General features: G+C 45.6%; 1 protein-coding gene across 1 annotated transcript in view; it reads left to right on the forward strand.

Moving 5' to 3' along the window:
* The window catches only part of LOC135914138 (uncharacterized), a 191044-nt gene that overhangs the window by 117397 nt on the left and 53357 nt on the right, over positions 1-20290 (forward strand). The window lies entirely within an intron of this gene.

Genomic DNA, 20290 nt, shown 5'->3' on the forward strand with positions numbered 1-20290 from the left:
AGACATGGCAAGAGGGCAGGGGGTATGGAAGTACGGTAAGATAGGCAGAAAAAAGGCCGAATAGGAAATTGCTCTTCAAAGAAACCGTCGCTTAGGTTAGCACATGTATATGCAGCGAACTCTTCTGCACGTGTCGCGTATTTATGTGTAGCTACCACCACACCCAGTTATTTCACCAACAAATCTCTAAACTACAACATGTGCTCAAACAAAAATTATGTATCGAACATCTCCACAAGAATAGTAGTTCTTGTTTCCTGTGCCTGTGCGATTAACTCTGCTGAAGAGTCACAACGAGACACTCAGCAAAGGGTATCTTCTTCCCAGGCTTTGTCCAATGCATGGGCTTTTTGAAAGATTATTTATGCTTCGCAGGTCGGGCAAGTAAAGCATTAAAATATTTAAATACGAAATGTATCCTTAATATGTGATACTGCTGTGCCCAACCCAACTTAGCAATCTATGTTGGCAAGTAAACGGAATGTCGGTCCAATAAAGCTTGCCTTGTTGCCCCGTGGTACTAATATTGTTTACTGTATGTATAATCCGGGTCATCGTTCTTGTCTAGACAAACGTAATAATTCTTCCTTAAAGGGAGTACGTGTTCATGCAACTAATGTTCTTGCTCATTGAGCAGATATGTACTTGGTTGACCTGTATATGTATTTTTGTGTATTGGACCAGCTGCTAGCCACATAGGGTAATGGTCCAACCATTTTTGTAGCCCTTCTTTGAATTGCATAAGTAAAGCTCACGTTTTGATTGATTGATTGATTGATTGATTGATTGATTGATTGATTGATTGATTGAGCGTTGCATCTCTATCAGAATGGGACAGCCCATATTTGCACCCCGCTGCCAACCTTAGACTGTCATTGGGCCCATGAACTGCCCATACGATCTGAACGTTGTACCGACCTAATATCCCGCCAGGATGCTAATTAATGTGCCACTGGCACAAGGTCCGTCGTTTTTTGAACCAGCGTAGTTATAATACTGGTCGTGCAGCGGCGATTGTATTGGAGCTGGCATTGATGATGACAACGATGTACCGTAGAGCTGGTGCCATGCTCTCAACCCTTTGGCTGTTGCATTTGCCTTTTCGGCCAACTTTGGCTCCCGCTCGGGGCCAACATTCGATGGGGTTGCACTTTGCCAGCGTTTGGCCTGGAATGGTACAAAGGTCTGCCAGAATTGGGCCAAACTTGTCCAGTGCTTGCGTGCTGCCAGGGCTGTTTCTCTTTTTTGCCGTCGGGAGTAGGCAATGTAACTACATTTACAGTGGAGAGTCTGTATCAGAGTAATTAGTGTTGGGCACATTCAGTATGTCCCGTGTTCAGTGAAACCTTTTCTTGGCGTTCATGTTTGTTTAGAGAGCAATCGAATGCAATTTTATGTGTCGGCACCTTCTGAGTTTCCTTAGAGCACTGCGCTCGCGACCGTAAGTTCTGACAATGTGTTTTGCGAGATTCGATTGTTTAACATTGTTCTTTCCGAAACGAACGTCGCTGGTTGGTGAGCACATGAAATCTTATGAAGGTTACCCTGATTTTTCCTCCTTGCATCATGCTCTATTAGCTGCTGGAGGAAGTTCATTTTGTGCGGACCTTCAGGTCTTCATCTTTTTCAATGTTTTGCCTATTGCTTAGGCCGGGCGTTCATCGTGGAGAAAGGGAATTTGCATCTGAGTACGGGGCGAATTATAAATTGTTGTTTCCCTTGTTAGCCATAATTGTTTCTCTCGACGCTTCGGTTCTACGACACACATCACCCATTAACTCGAAAGTGCTGACCATAGATAAGATCTTTCCGCTCCTGTAACTCTTTTGCCAGTGCATTTGCGATTCCTCGTGTGCGTGTATGACTGCTTCTGTATCGCAAGAACGTCTTAAATAAAAAATACTTGCTATCATTAAAATTCAACAAATCACAATATATTGAGGCGAGAATATGTTGGAAACCGTCGAATAACGACCAGCATAGTCAATCTTCGATTGGCATAGTCCCTGTTCTTAGAATCTAATCGTTTTCGAGCAATTCAAATTTTCAATGGTGTGCGATAAAGCATCATATTAGAGCAATTAGTGCTGTCATTTCCATCCTGGTGGCCATACTTAACATGAAACGTGTTGTGCTACTAATTGTGCGACAGGCTACGTCTGTCAAGAAGCCAGACTTTCGGCTAAACCACTATCATTCGCACTTACCAGTAAGTCCTGAGTATGTGAATAAATGCTTATTCTTGCATAATGCTGAAAATCTGCTTTTAATAAACAACACTTTGTAACGTGCCATCCAATGGCAAGTTTTGTAACGTTGTGAATACACGATGAGATGTCAAAAACGTTTAACAATTAATATGGAATCGACTCTTCATTATCCGAAAGCTTTTTAAGAAATAACAAAAAATTGATATATTATTCTCTGTAGATAATTCTTTGCAAAATGAGATACAGATTCATCTCAGTCGGAAACATTACTACTCGTTCAACCCTACAAAAACCCTACAGCATCCCGAAGCTATGTTTCGCTGATGTTGTACAACTGCCTCACTGAAAAGACGCAATCAAGGGATTCAGTGTGCAAAGAGACAAAATCGGACACAGACTAGCGCGACAAATAATCTGCGCCTTTGAGCATGTATACGACCGCGTAGGCGTACTCTTGCAAGCGCGGAGCCCATCGAGCGCGTCTGCCTGTAGGATCGTTCGAAGAGGCGAGGCAAGAGGGGCCATACTGGTCGGAAGGTACTGTGGATCGCCGACCCAATAGCAAAATGAAAAGTCGCAGTTTCGCCCGAAAAGCGAAGCTTCTATTGCGTTAACAAACTAGTGGGCAACTACACGAAGTAAGGGTAGTATATTTATTCGCCGTACAAACTCGTATAAACATTCGCTTACTAACTAAACTAACAAGCAAAGTGTCAAGGACACACAACAACACATGAACACATCTCAATTGGTGAGCGCGTTAACTCGCTCTCAAAACGCTGTCGTGATGAAGCGCGGCAGCAGAAGTGTGCGAATCGACCTTCGTGCTACCGCTCGTTTCAAGCACACAGCGGCGAAAACACAGGGCGAATGAAGCTATCAGTACTCGGAGCATGTAAAACCCCTGGAACTTCGTAAAGCAGGGACACTCTCCTTCCCCGCCTTGCTCCTTGTCGCTCCTCATCTTTTTCGCGCTCCCTGCTCGACCGCGGCGCCGCCTACAATGCTTGAGCGTAGCAGACGGCCTTTCGCCGAGTGAATGCACACATAGCAAGTCGATGTGCTTTAAGCGTCCGCGTTGGCTTTCTAGCTCCCAGTAACTTCGTGTACGGCACAGAAGTTCTATAGGGTGGGTTATAGAAATTCAATGACTGCAGCTTTCATTTCCCGTTTTGATGAATATTTTTTCAAAAAACCTTAACGAGCGCTGAGGCCGTGTCATGACGTCTCTGGATGTATCGCTTGCGTTGCATTTAGGTGCGCAACATTTGTCAAGCGTGTGTCACAAGATCTTGTTGCGGATGGTTGTAAATAGCACGCTTACGATAGAACGCCACAACCTGGCCTCCAGAAAGCCCTCAGTAGCCTAAATAATCCGTGTAATCCTTGCCATGGGAGTTTCCCATGCGTACCAGCTATGACGCACAAACCCAGGCAGAGGGTAAGGACAACCGGTTCTCTGAAGGTTCGATAGAGTATTGTAAGTTACAGTGCCACCATCTTGCGCGCTTGGCAATCTTCTAAGCAAAGGCTCAGAAATGAGCGCTGGTGCGATTATGTTTCTTGTGCATCAATGTCGACAAAATACGTGCGGCCGATCATCGAGTTGGGACTCTGTGTACATAGAAAATTGAATCAGTTTGTGCCTCTCAGAGACCAAATGATGGTACGAACTAATAGTGCAACGGCCGAGCAAGTGAACGACTACGCGAACGACTAAACGACTGCACCGAGCGAACGATAAACAAGCTACAACCAAACGAGCTATTGAACGAGCGAGCGACCACACGTTTTCTTGGTGAGTGCGCCACCACCATATCTCAACCTTTACTCTGTAAAGCTCACGCCAATTAGCGCGTACCTCTTAAAGAGAACACGCCCCGTAACTCGGTTTCGGGCGAGCACGCACGCTTTTCATCGGTGCCTCTGATCGCGAATGCACCGGCCGATATCTAACGACGAACACGAAAATGCAAACAAAGCCACTGTGTTTAAATAAGGCTAGTAAGTAACCACAATGGCAGAGTTGGTTTCCAAACATGAGTTTGCTCGGTGGCGTCTCAAACTGTCAAAAGGACTGTGCGGAGCCTTAAAAGTTTCGTAATCGCGTTTTTTCACACAGCCTCGCACGCCTGCGAATTCAGCCTGTAGGCATACAAAACGAATAAAACTTGATAAAACCGGAGAAAAAATTGACACGCAAACACGACGGAAAGAGACACTACAACGTTGGTGTGCCATCGTCATTTCTGTCTCAACTTGTTCGCTGATTCTCTCATTTTTGTTATGAACCAATTGGCCCAGCAAGCAGCACTTCTACAAAACGATGAAGGGCGCCAAATGCGACCACTTAGTGCTTATATGAAAAAAAGTTCACGTGGCATAGACATCATGTTAAATCGTGCACATAAACAGAAGCATGCTCTGCGAACTATAGTATATCTGCTACGATATGGCCTGAAACAAATTACGCGTCTTACGCATACTGTAATATACGAGACTCGCAACTTACCTCGCATAGTCATGCGGAGGATGTTGGCCTGAATTTCTCTCTACGAATTCGATGAATTCATATCATCATTCTTAACACGTCGCGCTTACCGGTCGGTATCGCGAAAAGCGTCTTGGCTTCACTGAAATTATTTGGGCATCCAAATGCGCAGCAGGTCATTGTAATGGAAAATGCTGTAAAGTGACGTTGCACTTACCAGAAAACTTAGTTCAAGGCGTCCGCAAACCTACACAACACCGAAGAGCATCGGCGCTAACAGGCGCTCCTTGCCAGTCGGTAGACGCTTCTCTATCATATAATGCCGGTGGATCGCGACCGTGAACAAACGGACCCGGTGCGAGGGCACACGTGAAGCGAGTAGGCTAATATCGACGCGTCGTACTCCTCGGCAAGGCCGCGCGTGGAGGAGGTCGTATTTTTCAAAGAGTGTCATTATTTGCGAAGTTTCAAGGGCTTTAGGCACAAGCAATCTGTCGCCATCCCAGACGGCTTTCAAAATAGGGGCCCAGCGTCCGCGCCATGCCCAGAAGCCGCCCTAGGAGAACGCTCCCCCCCCCCCCCCCCAATGTCTTGCGCTTAACGGAAGACGACGCTCTTCTTCCCCGCTATCCTCCCTGACGCGAACGAGATTGAGCCACCGGACCGTCGCACGCTTTCGCCCGCACGTACTGCATACGGTGCGAGTCGTCGATCTTATCTCCCTTGGAATTTATGCGCAACATGAGGGCAAATACGACGGTGGAAATGTGCATGGAATGTCCGTATAATTTCTAACGCAATAACAAGGGCGAAATGTTGCCACTGCCCCACCAAGAGCGAGCAGTTGATGGCGTGGAATGGAGTAATTTCCCACCGATGTGGACACCAGCCTGCTGGTGTACGTGATGCCGCAGCTCGCTCCATGTGGACGTTCGGCCAAGACAGCGCTTATTCTGTAACCACTCGCGTAAGTGCAGAATTTGGCTCAGGCTAATGGGAGTGGTCCAAAATGGGTCGTGCTCTGAGCAGTGTGGTTAACTCAGAGAAAGCCGCGGCTTGTGCAGCGCCCGATGTAAAAGGGATACCCTCTTTAAGATTTATGAGCGATTTTGCGATTTCTGCAAAGTTGTTCACACATGAAGTCTAGAAGCGTACGGTGAGGGGCTAGTTGGTATGACATTATGAGAACAAAGAAAAACTGCGCAAAAAAAGGACAAGACAGAGAAAGAACCACACGACACAGGCGCAGACTAACAACTGGTTTAATGCTCCAACGCCTCTTTCCACCAACAACAGAACGCATGCGCACCAACCACAAAGACCAATGCCGCTATCATGTAGTCAAGCCTAGAAACGCCAACTCCTTGCGGTACAAATGTATGGAAGCCTCACTAACACATTTATCTGGCCCTAATCTCGCGATTTCTAAAGCTTCGATTACTTCACGCTCTTTCTTATCCCTTGCGCGTCCGACAATCTTAGTCCCGCCGAAAAGTGGGGTACAAACTTCGCCGTCATGCCTGCAGGTCTTGCAATGCTTAGGAAGATGCTGTCCTCTAGAATCATCTAGGGAATTGGCATGTTCTAATAATCTAATATTAATGCAGCGGCCTGTTTGTCCAACGTACACGTTGCCACAACTCAGCGGAATCTCATAGATGACATTCGCACTACAGGGCACAAACTTGTTCCTGTGGTTAGTGCTGCACTCAACTTTCTTTTTCCTATCAGGTCTAACTAAATTGCACAGACTGGACAGCTTGCAAGGTGCCGAAAAGAGAACCTGTATGCCGAATTTACCCGCGACCCTCTTCAGGCCATGCGAGACCCTGGAGTTTAGACCGCAATGATAACTTGACACAGGTGGCATCGGAGGTTTTAGCATCCTTTAAGTCTGCTTTTGCCAGTTTTAATTTTACTATTGAACTTCCTGAAAACTCTTGCTTGCAATTCCTAGACTTAAAATTATTTTTTAACGATCCTGACCACCTCTGCTGGGCGTACATGCCTAGGTCGAAAAAAGCACTTCTACCCTTCAACTCGAGCCATTCGAAGCTGGTCAAGAGGGGGATTGCGTCAACGTGCCTCAGGTCTTCGTTAGTGAAGTCCTGCCCACATAAGGTTCAGTTTAGTTTTGATGCCCAAGCTGATCGCCTTCGGTCAGCCGGTTTTCCATTGGCCCTTCTTCGGGCTGTTGCCGAGTCCCTGCTGAAGTCCTTCCGACCAAGTTCAAAGCCTCGTGGGGTGGATCCACAGGAGAGGAGGAAGTATGAAGTTATGCCCTATGTCCACAGGGTCTCGCATGGCCTGAAGAGGGTCGCGGGTAAATTCGGCATACAGGTTCTCTTTTCGGCACCTTGCAAGCTGTCCAGTCTGTGCAATTTAGTTAGACCTGATAGGAAAAAGAAAGTTGAGTGCAGCACTAACCACAGGAACAAGTTTGTGCCCTGTAGTGCGAATGTCATCTATGAGATTCCGCTGAGTTGTGGCAACGTGTACGTTGGACAAACAGGCCGCTGCATTAATATTAGATTATTAGAACATGCCAATTCCCTAGATGATTCTAGAGGACAGCATCTTCCTAAGCATTGCAAGACCTGCAGGCATGACGGCGAAGTTTGTACCCCACTTTTCGGCGGGACTAAGATTGTCGGACGCGCAAGGGATAAGAAAGAGCGTGAAGTAATCGAAGCTTTAGAAATCGCGAGATTAGGGCCAGATAAATGTGTTAGTGAGGCTTCCATACATTTGTACCGCAAGGAGTTGGCGTTTCTAGGCTTGACTACATGATAGCGGCATTGGTCTTTGTGGTTGGTGCGCATGCGTTCTGTTGTTGGTGGAAAGAGGCGTTGGAGCATTAAACCAGTTGTTAGTCTGCGCCTGTGTCGTGTGGTTCTTTCTCTGTCTTGTCCTTTTTTTGCGCAGTTTTTCTTTGTTCTCATAATGTTCACACATCGGCGGAAATAGGAACTTCGATGAATTCAGCTGAAATCCGTCATGGTGGAAGGTGTCAAGAATCACTGCGAGATAGATGTTCGAGGCATGTATCAAATCTAGGCGAAAACACAATTACATCGTCTAAATAACACAAGCATGTATACAACTCGAACAAAAGAAACAGATAGTCCGTCATTCGCTGCAATGTGGGTGGGCCATTACAGAGACCGAGACGTGTGACCTTTGTAACGTCCCGGTCAAAAGAAGAAGATGAAGTTAACAGAAAGAACAAGATCAAATATAAACAGTAAACTGTCTATCAGTCTCGGATCCTTTATTTTGCATTTGGCGCAGCCCCACAGGATGTGGATAGAAGTACAAGTTGGTACTACTACAGCGGAACAACCGTATTTCCCGTCATACCAAGCCGACGATGAAGAACAAGTCGAAGTCAAGGAGACAGACATCACCGAGCCTGCTCTAGTTCATCGCAAATAAGGCTAAAGTCACTGAGGCGGATCTCGTCAGCCGTGGTATGTGGAGGGTCAATATCAAAACGTCCGACCATGGAAAGCATTTCAGGCAGTTATAAAGTTGTAAGCCCTTTTGAAATGACAATAGCCAGGACACTGCTGCGCTTATGGAGCAGGTATTAAAAGTGCAGGTGTCACAAATTTAGCAACACGGGCAATGGCTTGCTATGCTAACAGAAGCTCTGCGCACGAACACTGGTCCCAAAGCTGAACTACTCAAACCGGACATGTTCGATGGGACGTCCGCATCGGCAACCACTTGGCTAAAGTTCTTTGAATACGCTTGTGGAAAAAAAAACTGCTGGGTGAAGTCACAGGATAAAATGCAAAACATGAGGCTGGGCCTTGTACACAATGCCAAGGAATGGTATGAGCTCTGCATAACAGACCATCAGGATGACGCCTGGGATCTATGGAGAGGAAGTTTTATCTGGACTTTTTACCAAAACCTCGTCGACTGTTGGGAGAAATCTATATTTTTCACACAACGCTGAATTTCACTAATTGACTATTTCGAAGAGATGAGACCGCTGTTACTATAAGCAGGTTACTCAAGCATTATAGCACAACAAAGACACCAACGTAAGAGAAGAACACACACCAAGCGCTTGAGTAATGGATTGCCAACTAAGTATCAGATACCAAATACTTGAGTAATTGATTACCAACTTGCTCGGAATGCTGCTCTTATTAGCAGATCCTACTTTACCTGAGTCGTCCATTGTGCCGTTGGTTATCCACGGTGTGACAGAAGAATGCCAAAAGTCAGTGCTAATAAGGTCCCTCAAGACAACTGAACACCTACTGGGGTGCTTAAGGACGAGTGCCTGAAGCCCGTGGGCCCGCTGCACAGCATAATTGGACCTATTCAACGAGAGTTCATCCGGATAATCTATCGACAGCAGCTACCGGAAGTGCAGCTTCTGACTATTACCTTAGTAACACAGATGCCAATGAGACAAAAAAACAACAAATAAACGTGAATGCACAGCTCCACCCGTGTAACCAGAACGAGGCTGCCTACTTGATTCGATGAAATGTTTTGCAAAGTGTGCTGCTCATTAACGGAAAAGAAGTAAGCGCTCTAGTCAACACAGCAGCTTCAGCGAGTCTCATTAATAAAACTATGGTGAAGGTAGGTGACATGCGACAAGGTAAATTGTTAACGGTTAAGAGCTATGATGGACCATTTCGAACGCTGCACACCTGTACGAAAGTCAATACACGCTTGGCTGGGAAGGACGTCACAGTGAAAGCACTGGTTATGCGTGATGTCGTGTTCTTCTTTACACTGTCAAGACCCGACATGACGAAGCTAAGAATGATCATATCGCGGAAAGCTCAAGTGACTCTAGGCTCGCTCGTTTCAAGTGTCGAGACACCGACACAGATGACGGCTGCTAAATGCGCTAATAATATGTGGACAATTTTTCCCTAACTTATATGCCTCAATACATATTCACCTGCAGCTTCTGTACCTAAAGTACCCCTTGAACTTCGTGACATGACTATTGTACGGAAGGGAGCCTACAGGGTTCCTCATGAATATAAAACATGGCTGAAACAAGAGCGGCCACAAATGCTGAACGTTGGAATAATAAGGCCCTCGCATCGCCTTTTGCCTCTCCCATAACTATTCTCCATAAAGAAGATGGTTCACTGCGACTAAGTACTCATTGCAGGCAAATAAACACCCAAACAGAGCTATATGCATTCCCTGTGCCTTTTATGGACGACATAGTTAGTGATACTGGAGGATGCCAGTGGTCCTCACGAATCGATTTGTACGCAGTTACCTGTCCAAGAAAAAATCAAAGAAGTACAGGGGAATTTATAACGTCGCTTGATGTAGACAACAACCGCCCCCAATTCGGTTGGAATAACTCAGGCGCTTGGTTTCAGCGCATGATGAACGGTGTACGTAAATATTTCATAGATTTCTGCAATGTCCATGTCGATGACTTCATCATTTGCTCTCCTACCACGGAAGAGCACTATTCCCACATGTCTCATGTACTAAAAGCATTCAGCAAATCACACAAAGATAAATTAGAAGAAAATTGAATTCTTTCAGAGAAAGGTGGTGCTCCTTGGCAGAGCCCTGGACGCTGCACGAAGTCGACAAAGGAACAGTCCGTCCAACGATTCAAGGAACTGCATAAGCCCCATGATGTTACTCACAGTGTCTGTTCTTAGGACTGGCAGGACATTTTACGGCATTCATTAAGTACTTTGCGACAATATCTAGGTGTCTTGGAAGGCTCGCTCTAAACAAAGTTCCATTTGTGAGGAGCGACGAGTGCGACCATGCATATGAAGAACTGATGTGCGCGACATCTTCGGATCTAATACTGATATTACTGGATTTCGCCAAACCCTTCCAGTTTGGCACTAACGCGTCCAATTATGGCATAGGAGCAGTGTTACACCGACGAGATTCAAACCAAGACCGAAACCATCAGTAAAAGTCATTGGCTGTTATTCCTATAGCGTCTACAGCGTTTCAACAGCGGATGTAAATTACACGACCACGGAAAGGCATTAGCATTAGCAGTAGTGCTGGCGTTACGATACTTCAGGAATTATTTAAAGGGCCGTAAGTTCAAGCTTCTCACGGACTATCAGGTTTTGGCATACCTTGTGAGTCCTGAACAACCGAAGGGAAGAGTAGCAAGATGGATTAGCGAAATTCAGCAGTTCACTTTTGATGTTAAGCAGAGACCTGGTGAAAAACTAGCTGAAGCGGGCACGCTATCAAGATATCACATACCACCAAAGAACAAGTAATAAGGGGCACACGTCGCAAATCTATGCGAAAACAGTGAAGGGGTAGGCTTAATCGATGGAAATTTGTTGTTCCTGAAATGGCCGATGAGGAACCCCTCCTCCCTCCACCCCACCGATGCATCGCGCGCGACGGAAGGCGGCGCGCTTCCTTCCCCCTTTTTTCAGTTGCGCACACAAGACTGCCCCACCATCGTCAGCTCCCCACTCCACCCACCGCCCCCACTACGCTTTCACTCGCACATAGAGCATGCGGCGCGCGCTGACGATGTTATCGCCCTAGGACTTCATAAGAAACATGACTGCGACGACAGGAATGCCCCTTGAGTGTCCACCTAATTGCTATCGCCATAATATAGTAAGAGTATCCGGCAAGTGAAGAGTCCCATGGCCCATTACTTTTCGCAAAAGTAGTAAAAAATCGAACTTTCAGCATGCGACAATTCGCTCCGCGGCAACAATGACATTGTGTGTGTGGGGGGGGGGGGGGGGGGGGAGTAGGCACCGGAATTAAGAAACGCAAAGGAAAGCATCTTGGCCACCATCGAATGCCTACTTGGGGCACCTAATGTAGCTACCTAAGGAATATCCAAGAAAACGTGAGACGCTTGGTCCACAGCCACCCATATGCATGCTGCTCGTTATCCTACACTGGCGATATAAGACTTTCCGTAGACGGTGAGATAACATCCAAACGATGGTGGTGCCCTCAAGCGAACGTGTTGCAATCTGTCGAGTCCCCACAATAGTGACGGCGAGCGACCATTGTTTCTTTTTCTCGTCTGCTAGCCAGAAAGCGTCCTAAGCTCTCCGAGATCAAAATCCGCTCGGCCAGAGAAAAGCGAACGCGCGCCGCAGTGCGCCGCGCGGTTGTCAGGCCAACACATGAAAAACGCATGACCTCTGGCTGGCCCTGATAGCCCGCGGGTAGCGAGAACAAAAAATTGGAGAGGCTCAATATGTCCTCGCGAATAAAATTAAAAGTAGAAAAAATAAATAAGAACGCAGTTAGCTTTGCTGCCCTTAATGTCTTCACGTGTATGGATGCTTTGGCGCAGGTCAAAAAGATGTTGATATTGTTTTCATTGACATGATGGCCATTATGAACCATCACAACGCTTCGTCTCATCGGACCTCGTCTCATCGGGCCTTGCCAACTTGTCTGATAGTGTGAGAATTTGGCTTGTTTTGTTTTATGGTCCGATGTACGACTTTAGAAAAGTAAATGGAGCTTTGGCATCAAATGTTAATAAGAACAATAAACCCACAAAGATCCGAAAATGAAAACGTAAAGCATGACTTTCGAAATGTCAATGCACCTTTCGCATCAAATCATTATGTGATCTTTATACTTCTAAAGTTACTTAATTGAAATCCATGCGCTCCATAGATTCTGCGGCCTCTGCGAAATACCGCGGCGGGCCCGCTCGCCATCAAAGCGCCCTTGAAACTTTGTGCTCGGATGGGGATCTTTACTTTATGTGACTCCAGGTGCATGGGCAACACCACGAAATACAGCCCGAGTTCACAATCGTCGCGCCGAAATGTTTTTTTTGGGCGCGAAAGATACATTCTAGAGAAAATCCAGTTTGGTTTCCGGCGCCGTGGGTTGTTTTGGTTGGCGGTGCATCACAGCAGAAAAATATTCCGCGGGGGGGGGGGGGGGCTGAAGCCCCATAAGCCCCCTCACTCCTTGGCTACGCCCCTGCCGTTTATGTTACTTTTCTTGGCGAATCCTTTGAATGGCTATGTCCCAGTGTGACACAAGAGGTACCGAATCCCAAATTGCTGCTTGGTACGTGCAGTACCATGCAAGATAAGAAAGGGGATGCCAAAGACTTGAAAAATTATAGACCGATCAGCTTACTGTCCATTGCCTACAAACTATTCACTAAGGTAATCGCAAATAGAATCAGGAACACCTTAGACTTCTGTCAAGCAAAGGACCAGGCAGGATTCCGTAAAGGCTACTCAACAATAGATCATATTCACACTATCAATCAGGTGACAGAGAAATGTGCGGAATATAACCAACCCTTATATATAGCTTTCATTGATTACGAGAAAGCGTTTGATTCTGTCGAAACCTCAGCAGTCATGGAGGCATTACGGAGTCAGGGTGTAGACGAGCCGTATGTAAAAATACTGAAAGATATCTATAGCGGCTCCACAGCCACCGTAGTCCTCCATAAAGAAAGCAAAAAAATCCCAAGAAAGGCGTCAGACAGGGAGATACGATCTCTCCAATGCTATTCACAGCGTGTTTACAGCAGGTATTCAGAGAACTGGATTGGGAAGAATTGGGGATAAAAGTTAATGGAGAATACCTTAGTAACTTGCGATTCGCTGATGATATTGCCTTTCTTAGTAACTCAGGGGACCAATTGCAATGCATGCTCACTGACCTGGAGAGGCAAAGCAGAAGAGTGGGTTTAAAAATTATTCTGCAGAAAACTAAAGTAATGTTTAACAGTCTCGGAAGAGAACAGCAATTTACAATAGGCAGCGAGGCACTGGAAGTAGTAAGGGAATACATCTACTTAGGGCAGGTAGTGACGGCAGATCCGGATCATGAGACGGAAATAATCAGAAGAATAAGAATGGGCTGGGGTGCGTTTGGCAGGCATTCTCAGATCATGAACAGCAGGTTGCCATTATCCCTAAAGAGGAAAGTGTATAATAGCTGCGTCTTACCAGTACTCACCTACGGGGCAGAAACCTGGAGGCTTACGAAAAGGGTTCTACTCAAATTGAGGACGACGCAACGAGCTATGGAAAGAAGAATGATAGGTGTAACGTTAAGGGATAAGAAAAGAGCAGAGTGCGTGAGGGAACAAACGCGAGTTAATGACATCTTAGTTGAAATCAGGAAAAAGAAATGGGCATGGGCAGGACATGTAATGAGGAGGGAGGATAACCGATGGTCATTAAGGGTTACGGACTGAATCCCAAGGGAAGGGAAGCGTAGCAGGGGGCGGCAGAAAGTTAGGTGGGCGGATGAGATTAAGAAGTTTGCAGGGACAGCATGGCCCAATTGTACATGACCGGGGTTGTTGGAGAAGCATGGGAGAGGCCTTTGCCCTGCAGTGGGCGTAACCAGGCTGATGGTGATGATGATGATGATGACGTGCAGTAAGTTTCTGTACATGCACCTTTAATCATGATTCTTCACTCGGCAAGCATCATACATTGCGTTCGTCCGTGTGACTTCGCCGTATACAGGCGACGCATTGTGTATCCGACTGATGCGTCTTCTGTAGCTTGAGCGGGTTAGTCATTACAATTTTTATGGCTACAAGAATGATAATCGCTTTGCTGTTGTGCTGCCGTGCCCAGAAGTGATTTTTTCCGGTTTTTCATCTTTATTTCTGCTGCCGTCTGGCGACGTAGAATTGAACCCTGGGCCAGAAACGAAGGTGATGTTAACGGAATTGTGCATTGGCCAAAAGGCAATATAATCAGATCTAGAGAGCATAAGCAAGTGATTGAAGTTGGTTTAAAACAGCCTTAAAATATTTAAAGAACAGGCGAGTACAATTGCTCAATTGTCTAAAACAGTAAAACAGTTAGAGAGCACACTTCGGCAGCAGCAGGAAAGAATGGACAGCTTTGAAGACAGAAGTGGGCGGAATGACATAGTGGTATTTGAAATAGCAGAAGGCGAGAAAGACTCCTTAACTGACCTTGAAGCGAAAGTGTTAGTAGGTGTATTCGAAGAAAAACTTGGCGTCAACTTGAGTACCGTGGAAAGAATAGATCGGATAGGAAAAAGAGCGCCCGGCCTCAACCTGTGATTCTCAGGTTGTATGACTATAGGGAAAAAGCCAAAATTTACAAACAATGCAGAATGCTGAAAAGCAGCGGCGTCTCCATTTCTCATGATTTTTCAAAAGAAACGCTGGCAAAGCGTAAAATGCTCTGGGATTCCGCGAAACAAGAAAGGGAGGACGGACATCGCGTGCGCTTGAATTACGACAAACTACATGTGGACTCTGACGTGTACACGTGGGACCAATGAAAGCACAGCCGTGTGAAGGTTCCTTATCCTAACAGACGCCCTACTGCTGGTATGGGTGATTGACGGAACAAAAAATGTGATTCGAATGCCTTCCGCTTGATCAATTTCAACGCTAGAAGTTTAGTAAACGAAATTGGAGACTTAGAATATATCCTTGCTAATTACGATCCTCGTGTGCTTACAATAACGGAAACGTGGCTGCGGCCCGAAATACAAGACCAAGAGCTTGTACCACCTAATTATAAAATCATACGAAGAGACCGCGATGCTCGTGGGGCGGAGTTGCTATTGCATTCAAGGCCGATATTGACTGTGTGCAAATTACTGGCATTCCAACACATGAAAGCATCTCGTGTGAAATTAAGCTACATAAAACAAGGATAATTCTTGGAACTGTTTATAGACCGCCTAAATCGCCCATTTCCTCTCTTGAAGATATGCAGTTTTACTCAGAAAGCTTTGAACGGCGCAGCTGTCGCATAATCACTGCTGGGGATTTCAACTTGCCAGGGATTGATTGGTCCGCGCTTAGCGTTCAGCCTCGCGAAGATGGCCATTGTGAACTACTTGTAGAAATAGCTTTCACTAAGGATTTAAAACAGGTAGTTCATGAGTGCACACGCGTAGTTGGGAAATCAAGATCTGTATTAGACTTGGCGTTCCTAGACGGGTGATTTAAAGACTACGACGCATCGGTTGAAACCGGCCTCTCGGATCATAAGCTAGTTGATGTGGAGATAAAGTCTACGGCGGTATACCGGAAGGCTGGTAGTACTACGCATGTTCTGTGCTTCGATAGAGCCGATGGCACAAGCATTATTGATAATCTTTCGCTGTGTTTTGATGAATTAACTTCGACGGATGACGTCAATGCGATGTGGATTGCGTTTAAAGATATCGTTTTGGAACTCGGAAGAAGAAAATTAATAAACGGCACCCGTGGATAACCCGCGAAATTATACATTTAAAGCGGAAAATTAACCGTGAGAGACAGAAGTAAAAATAGGTCATAATAAAATTTCGGCGCTAAGGTCTATATTGCGCACAAATATGGCTGCTGCTAATTTATGAAGCACGATGCGCACAGTTTTTGGCGCCACTTGTCGCATAATAACGAAGGTCCAAGTGTCATTGTCGCTAATAGCGAACTTATGTCGGACAACTGGCGTATGGCAGTATGTTTTAATGATTTTTTTCAATCTGTCTTTACCGACATTCCTGCAGATGGTATTTCTCCCCTCTGTATAGAATCCCCGCACACATCACCAATGCCTAATATTCAGGTTTCACATGAAGGCATGGCCACAATTAGTACATGACCGGGGTTGTTGGAGAAATATGGGAGAGGCCTTTGCCCTGCAGTGGGCGTAACCAGGCTGATGATGATGATGATGACATGAAGGCATTGTAGCTCTTTTGCTTAAAATTAACGATAAGAAATCTGTAGGTCCAGACGGCATACCAAATGCCTTTCTGCGCAGATATGCGGAATGGATAGCTCACTATCTAGAGATCACTTTTAATTCTTCGCTGAAACAAAAACGGGTCCCAGATGACAGGCTGGTCGGAAAAGTGGTTCCGGTTCACAAGTATGGTGAAAGGCAACATATTGGAAACTATCGGCCAATTTCACTCACGTGTGTTTGCTGCAAACTACTCGAACACATAGTTTCAAAGTTAATCTACACCTACCTTGAAGCAGGCACGTACCCAGGATTTTTTTTCGGGGGGGGCCCACCACCTCCATCATCATCATCATCATCATCATCATCATCATCATCATCACCACCACCAGCCTGTTTTATGTCCACTGCAGGACGAAGGCCTCTCCCTGCGATCTCCAATTACCCCTGTCCTGCGCCAACCGATTCCAACTAGCGCCCGCGAATTTCGTGATTTCATCGCTCCACCTAGTGTTTTGTCGTCCTCGATTGCGTTTCCCTTCTCTTGGTACCCATTCTTGAACCCTAATGCTCCAACGGTTATCTAACCGGCGCATTACATGACCTGCCCAGCTACATTTTTTCCTCTTGATGTCAATTAGAATGTCGTCTATAGCCGTTCGATGTCTGATCCAAACCACTCTCTTTCTCTCTTAACGTTATGCCTAGCAATCTTCGTTCGATCGCTCTTTGCGTGGTCCTTAACTTGCTCTCAAGTCTCTGTTCCATATGCACTGGCAAAATGCACTGGGAAATTCACTGGCAAATGCATTGGCACTGGACATATTGCACTGGCAAAATTCACTGATTGCACACCTTACTTTTCAATAATAATGGTAAGCTTCCGGTCAGGAGCTGGAAATGTCTGCCGTATGCGATCCAACGGATTTTTATTCTTCTGTGAATTTCCTTCTCGTGATCAGGGTTCCCTCTGATTAATTGACCTAGGTAAACGTACTCCTTCACAGTCTCTAGTGGCCGACTGACCATCCTGATCTCTTGTTCCTTTGCCCGGCTATTTATCATTATCTTCATCTTCTGCATAATAATATTCAACCCCACTCTTACACCCTCTCTGTTAAGGTCTCCAATCATTTGTTGTAACTCGTCTGCGTTGTTGTTGAATAGAACAATGTCATCGGCAATCCGAAGGTTGCTCAGATATTTGCCGTCGATCTTTACTCCTAAGCCTTCCCAGTTTAATAGCTTGAATTCTTCTAAGCACGCACAAAATAGCTTTGGAGAAATTGTGTCTCCCTGTCTGACCCCTTTCTCTATAGGTATCTCCCTGCTTTTCTTGTGTAGAATTAAGGTAGCTGTAGAACCTCGTAGATATTCTAACGCGAAAGACGAGTCAGTAAGACGAGAAACTATTTACAGATTATATTTACAACAACGGTTGCAGCGCTGACCGGTTAGATTCACAGCGCGAGCCCAGTTCGTTCTCCCTCCTCTTTTCTGGAGTGATGGCGCCTACGCGACTCGTTCAAACAAACAAATACCTCACGCATGTGGCAATATTTTCCAAGCTTTTTACGTAAGCGTTCTGTACTCCTTGATTACGTAGTGCCTCTACGATTGCTGGTATCTCTACTGAATCAAGTACCTTTTCGTAATCTATATAAGCCACATAGAGAGGCTTATTGTACTCTGCAGATTTCGCGATAACCTGGTTGATGACATGGATGTGATCCATTGCAAAGTATCTCTTCCTGAAGCCAGCCTGTTCCCTTGGTTGACAAAATCCAGTGTTAACCTTATTCTATTCGAGATTATTTTGGTAAATATTTTATATAATACTGGGAGCAAGGTAATGGTCCCATAATTGTTCAATTCTTTAACGTCTCCTTTCTTTGTGGATTAGTATAATGTCTGCATTCTTCCAGTTTTCTGGGACCCTTGCAGTCGATAGACACTTCGTATAAAGAGCCGCCAGTTTTCCAAGCATATTATGTCTCCTCCATCTTTGATTAAATCGACTGTAATTCCACCTTATCCTTCCGCTCTTCATCGTTTCATGTCTTGCAGGGCCCTTCTGACTTCATCGCTAGTTATAGGAGAGTTTCTGTATCCTGTTCATTGCTGTTTCTAAGTGAACTATCGTGACTCCTCTGGGTACTGTATACAGGTCAGCTTAGAATTTTTCCGCTGCTTTTACTATGTCTTCGAGATTTCTGATGATATTATCCTCCTTATCTTTTAGTGCATACCTTATGGTTTGTCCTATTCCAGGTTTATTTATTACTGATTTCAGGCTGCGTTCATTTTTTACGGCTTCTTCTGTCTTTCTCATGTTATAGTTTCGGATATCAGTTATTTTCGCCTTGTTGATCAGTTTTGACAGTTCCGCGAATTGCGTAACGCTGTGCGGCCGCCAGTCCCATACAACCGCGTAGAGCGCAGGACTCTGCGATTCTAGACGTACTGCACTCACCGAGAAAGGTTAGATAAACACCCACATAAGCACAGCAGAGAAGTAGCTACGTGAAGCGGTTCAACCGATAACTGTAGAAGCGTCATTCAAAACAAGTAGTCGTTCTCCACTTCCGGGGGCCTTTTCTCTACTTCCTTTTTAAATAAAAAGATGTTGATCCATAAATATTCTCATAAATAACGGTGAACTTTTTTATTATTCGCTTTTGCTTGCAGTTTGGTTGTTGCCTTGGCTCTCCCTTAGTAGATCGCTTAATTTCTCAACTCCTTGCGATTTTTGTTTCCAGTTGCCAATTTTGCACGAAAAGTGCAATACAGTTAGGGAAAAGAGACGAGGTAACGAGCGACAGTCATCTTGCTTATGGGTTTAAGGGTTATTGCAGGGTTTCATGATGGACGCTCTTTCACATTATTTTATTTCCCACCTTATCTAACCCAAATCACGTGTATATGGTTCCGGGCATCTGCCAGCGTCGGGGCGAGCCGTAACTCAAGGAAATAATGAAGCAAAGAGAGAAGTTAGACGCAATTGACGTTTTCTCCGGCCGCAACTCGTTCCATGAGAGTACAGACCAGCTGAGTAACAGCCGCATCCCACTCATGGTCCCAGGATCAGCCTAAACAAAGAAGGTTGAACTAACAAAAGCAACAGCTATGCGCGTGACGGTTGAATAGATGGTGACAACTGAACGCATCTCGAGTTAATCGCACGGGTGCGGAATCTACGAGAAAACTGTCCTTCACATTACAAGAGATGCCGATAACTACCGCCATCTAAAAGGAGTGAAAAAGGAAGCATGATGCTGACCGATGAACAGCTGCGAAGTCTCAACATTGATCTGGCGGCGCTTTAGGAATGTGTGAGGAGTGGTGGCGTGGGTTGGGAGGGGGGGGGTGTTATGCCACTTGATTTCGGGGGGGGCCCGGGCCCCCCCGGGTCCCCCCCCCCCCTGGGTACGTGCCTGCCTTGAAGACAAGAGCGCGTTTTTTCCCAACCAGCACGGATCTCGACAGCACCTTTCGACTGTCACACAGTTGATAGAAACGATCAACGATTTTTCAGCTTCCTTGAACAATAGAAAGCAGGTCGACGCTATATTTTTAGATTACTCGAAGGCTCTCGATCTGGTCGTACATAATTTTTAATTAAAGAACTGCTAGAGATGATTATAAATTATGAGGTTATGTGGATTCGCTCATATGTGGATTCGCTCATAAAGAAATCAGTGCGCTTCATTTTTCGCAACTATAGCCGAAGTTTTTCCCCTTCTTCCCATTATACAGCTACAGGTCTTACAGTTCTTTCATCTCGCCGCCGCTTAGAATGCATGAACTTTTTACACACGATTATTCATTCTGAGCACCTTGATACACTAAATAATTATTTGAACTTTAGTCCACCTTCTATCACTAGGAGGTCTCACAATCTCAACCTTATCCCT

The sequence above is a fragment of the Dermacentor albipictus genome, unplaced genomic scaffold (assembly GCF_038994185.2).
Source record: "Dermacentor albipictus isolate Rhodes 1998 colony unplaced genomic scaffold, USDA_Dalb.pri_finalv2 scaffold_15, whole genome shotgun sequence".
In the NCBI taxonomy this organism is placed as follows: domain Eukaryota; kingdom Metazoa; phylum Arthropoda; class Arachnida; order Ixodida; family Ixodidae; genus Dermacentor; species Dermacentor albipictus.